Source organism: Salvelinus namaycush, chromosome 10, assembly GCF_016432855.1.
Source record: "Salvelinus namaycush isolate Seneca chromosome 10, SaNama_1.0, whole genome shotgun sequence".
Taxonomy (NCBI): Eukaryota; Metazoa; Chordata; class Actinopteri; order Salmoniformes; family Salmonidae; genus Salvelinus; species Salvelinus namaycush.
The window spans coordinates 18,120,921-18,125,904 of NC_052316.1; the positions used below are offsets into that span (position 1 = coordinate 18,120,921).

Here is a 4,984-nt window from a genome sequence, read left to right on the forward strand (position 1 = left end):
CAAATCATTACAAAATCAATATTTGACTCACTGTACAATTTAAGGCGTAAACACAAAGGATTAGTACACAGTTCATCATACCGGGAAGGCCTAGTCTTCATTGAAAATAAATATACTGTACTGTCCTAGAAAGAGAAAGGCAGGTGAATTGGAATATATATATACACTGTATGTGCAATACACAGTAATCCAACTTTCATTTGCAAACTACCCATCCTCTATTGCACACATATGAACAGTTTATCACAATTAATCCACTTTTCCCACACTATAGATAGTTGATAAAGCTATATTATGCTCTATTACATGTCTTGTGGGAACATTTTTCATTGTGTTCCGTAGTTATGAACTATGAAGTAAATTAATATACAAGGCATGCCCAAAGGTTCAATGTGAGTAATTTGAACGTCTTTGCAAAATAGTGGCTTTAGATGAGCTATGGTAAGAGTAGATCCTTAGCATCCCTTTGCTTTGCAGTCTTATTAATGAAACATTCGCGCTTGGTTCATAGAACCGGGGTTATGTCAGTAACCTCCAGTAGCCGCTAGATGTGATTGTAATAAACAGAGTGGTTTCTGTTTCCTTCCTACAAAAGCTGAAAGATAAGGCTCTCAGGAACACGAAGGTACGTACTGTACTGTTTCCCTGTACTATATCCATAAGCAGTTAGAACCGAGTGGACAAGGCCAGGCACTAAATTAGACTGGGGGAGAAAAGAACATCCTCAACAATGATGTTATTTTCAACACAGATCATACATCATCAACATTATTGCCTAAAGATCTTCTGAACTTCCCAATACCTTTCTGATGCATTTCAGTCACTTTAAACCACAGGTTAGGATCCAAAATTATTTTCCAATCATTTAGTTTCGAACCGAAGCATATTTTTTTCCGTTCTGTTCCAATGTTTCGACCAGAAAAATAAATTTCTGAACAGGTTCAAACCCCAAAAAGTACCAATTTATATGGTTCCTTTCTGTTCTTTTTTAAACCTCTGAAATATACACTACACGCCAAACATCTCATTCCAAAATCATTCGCATTAATATGGAGTTTCTCCCCCCTTTGCTACTATAACAGCCTCTACTCTTTTGGGAAGGCTTTCCACTAGATGTTGGAACATTGCTACGGGACTTGCTTCCATTCAGCCACAAGGGCATTGTCATACTGAAACAGGAAAGGGCCTTCCCCAAACTGTTGCCACAAAGTTGGAAGCACAGAATCATCTAGAATGTCATTGTATGGTGTAGCGTTAAGATTTCCCTTCACTGGATCCAAGGGGCCTAGCCAAAACCATGAAAAACAGCCCCAGACATTATTTCATTATTCCTCCTCCACCAAACGTTACAGTTGCACTAGCGTTATCCTTGCATCTACCAAACCCAGATTTGACAAACTGACTTGTTGGAAAGATGGAATCCTATGACGTAGCCTTTCAGTATGGGTCATTCTACTGAAAATGTTTGTCTACAGAGATTGCTTAGCTGTGTGCTCGATTTTCTACACTGGTCAGCAAGGGCGTAGCTGAAATAGCCAAATCCACCAATTTGAAGGGATGTCCACATATTTTGTAGTGTATATATTTTTTACATTTAGCTCGACATTAAATTACTTCAACAATTAGTGCGGATAAAGCAGCTTGCTGTGGAACGCGTAAGCGATTTTTGCTGTATAGGAAAGTTGTTAGAGCACATTTTAACAGCATGGTTTAATCACAATGAAAGACAAACACACACTGTGCTGTCAGTCACAGTTTAGGACACAAGATGCAACATCAATTTTGAGGGTGAGAGAATGGAGGAAGCTTCCTTTGAAGCGCTGGGCATCTTGTTATGACATGTATTATCTGAATTAGGCCCACAGAATTATACCTACGGAGGTGCGGGTTCTATAGAGGAACTTTAAATGTCTTTCAACTTCCGAGTTGGTTTATTAACGTTGGAGTATTGCAAACGTTAGCTAGCTAGCTTGTGTGTGCAGAGCAGCACTAGAATTAAAAACACGTCTTACCGTTTTGTAGTTAATAAATCCATTGTGAAATGTGATAACTATAGTATCCTTAACTAACATTTTAAAAAGTCAATCCATTCTTCTCCAATAAACATATCTCTCTAATATCTGAATTACTCTTGTAACATCGTCAGTAGGCTACAGTAACCTAAGCTTCAAAGGGGAGGGGCAGATAGCCTACACAAAGTTTTACAGCTGGCAGGCAGAAGCTGGAATACATTTCTGAGTGACAGAGCCACTTCAGGCACTTCAGATTGAAATACTGTCAGACTGATTTGTAATAGACTGTCATAGACCCAATAAAAAAGTAATAAAAGGGGTCACGGGCCAAAAAAACGTGAGAACCCCTGCTTTACAGCAAGTTCATCAGTACAAACCTCATCCGAGTGTCTACCCAAGGTCTCTTCAGTCAATACTTTCACCAATGCATACTGAAATAGCCCCAGTGTCCATGCCTGTACAATGCCCACTCACAGCATTGCCAGTTATCCATGCAGTGTGAATCTAGCCTGGTCCAAGATCTGCATGTGCTTTAGCCAACTATGACAGACATCGCATGATAACGATAGTCAGAGGAGTTGGCTAGACTACTAGAGCACATACAGACCAGTCTACAGTGAATTAGCTGTCAAATCAGAACTTGCTGAGGGACGGCAGTGCACCAGCCTTGACCAGCACCGCTGACACCAGGTCGGCCGGCCCTGGTTATTAGAGTTCAGGGGCGTGGTCACCTTCCCCCGGGTCAGAGACTTGGCAGCCCCCGTTATCATACTCCCTCCTCCACCCACACTGGACTTGCTGTTCTCGGCCGTGGGGATGACTGTCCCCAGGTGGGGGTTGCCTGCCATGGAGGCTGGGGCCTCCAGGTGAGGCTGACAGCAGCACAGCAGCCTGAAGAAGGCTGCTCTCATCTCCATGCTGGACAGTGTGTAGATGAGGGGGTTGACGGCTGAATTGAGCACGGCCAAGGCGATGAACCAGTCTACATGGTAGAGCACTGGGCAGCGCTCAGGGCTGCAGCCCACATCCAGCAGCAGCAGCAGGAACAGTGGGGCCCAGCACATCACAAACACCCCCAGAACTATTACCACCGTCCTCAGCAGGGCCAGTGAGTGCTCAGAGGGCCTGCTGCTCACCCTCCGCCCGCTGGACGTCACCAGGCGGTAGATGCGGATGTAGAGGATGATGATGGCCACCAGCAGGGCGCTGAAGACGCTGATGCAGAAGGCCACGTAGCTCTTGTCATAGAGCGGCAGCACGGTGGAGCAGGAGGCCAGGTGTTCCAGGCAGTTCCAGCCAAGGGAGGGCAGGGCGCTGAGCAGCACCGACACGGCCCAGCATGCCCCCAGCAGTCCCAGTAACCTCCCACGCCCCGCTGCCTCGCACGGACGCAGCCGCACCATGGTCATGTGTCTCTCGATGCCAATGGCCAGCAGGCTGAAGGTGGAGGCGCTGAGGGCCACGAACATGCTGCCCTCTCTTGCCAGCCACTGGGCCGGTGTCAGAAAGAAGGTCTTGCCGCCAGAGGTGAAAATGTTGACCACATAGGCCACCCCGGCCAGCATGTCAGATAGGGCCAGGTTACCGATGAGGAAGTACATGCGGCTGTGGAAGCGTTTGTTCCTCCATAACGCCAGCAGCACTGTAACGTTCTCCAGCACGATGAGGATACAGATGAGGAGGAGGACAGCAGTCTTACAGACCCCACTGCTCCTCGGCCGACCCCACTTCCCAGAGTGGTTGTAGTGGGCCACGATCACAGGGTTCATCCCCTCCTCAAAGACATTCTCCATCCTGCCTGGCCCTGGCCTGGCCTTCCCCCTTCACGCAGCAGAGGGCGCCACAACACAGCAGACTGCAGACAGAGGATCTACTGACATCTGGCACTGTTGTTATCACACTCTTTATTGGGAGCTGTTGGATAAAATGTGTTAAAATGAGTATTGCTAATTAAGTAAGAACTTTATTCCGATTGAAATATTAAATATGCTGATTAAACTCATGGGAAGTTAGTCAAATAATTCTAATAATACACTGATACAATAATTTTGTGTCACACCTCAGTTAGTTTGAAAACTTTTGTAGCCTAAAATGTATATTCTATGGTAATGTTTAAATTAATAATGATAAAATCATAAATTCCATTTAAGATTAGATTTTTTATGTAATAGTATTTATATTTGTATTCAAATAAGTTATTTAGGAACATGTGGATACATACTATTCTCCATATTTGATAGAATGTGTTTCTCCCAATCTTCCCATCTTAATAGAATTAGACTGAAGATGTCATGGATGGTAATTTACATGTTCCATAATTACTTCGAGGCACTTTTAAATCCTTATTTCTAACGTTTGAAACATTTATGTTCACTGTGCCACACATATCACTAGAATGAAACAGGATTTTCATCATTGTTATGAAAAGGTGAATTTAGTTCAAATTATAAAGATCAATCAATCAATCTTACCTGTCAGACAGTTTACAACTCCATCGCAGATAACTTGTAGCATATGGATATTTTCTTGACAGATATGGTCATTAAAAAAGCGGTGCTTCAATAACCAAATATTCATTGCGTCGTGGCATCGATTCCATATTTTATTCCGGATATTAAAAGTCGCAATATAAATAAAGCTGTTATTGTAGGCTAATTCCCGGTAGAGTTTCATTCCGATAAAGCCCACAACTCCATACGTCGAACTCTTTAGTGGTCCTTCTGTGACTTCTCTGAAACGTTCAACTAATTTCTCCCCAACCTGGAATAGGGCGGGTTCATCCCGTATTCCCAAACCCATTCTCAAGCAATTAGTATAAGAGAGTCATGAGCGGCCAAATGTCGAATGGGATGCTGATGTTTGACTAGCTAAATAGAGCAAGGTATCACTTACTGTAGCTGGGGTGGAGAGGTTTGATTTTTAATTACTTTTAGACTCCGGTAGTCTCTGTGTGTAGTTTTCTATGTCAGACG

The 4,984-nt window shown here is 43.6% G+C and overlaps 1 pseudogene; it reads right to left on the reverse strand.

Moving 5' to 3' along the window:
- Positions 1-1,260: 1,260 nt before the first annotated feature.
- Positions 1,261-4,753, reverse strand: LOC120054788 (annotated as a pseudogene).
- Between the last annotated feature and the right edge of the window lie 231 nt (positions 4,754-4,984).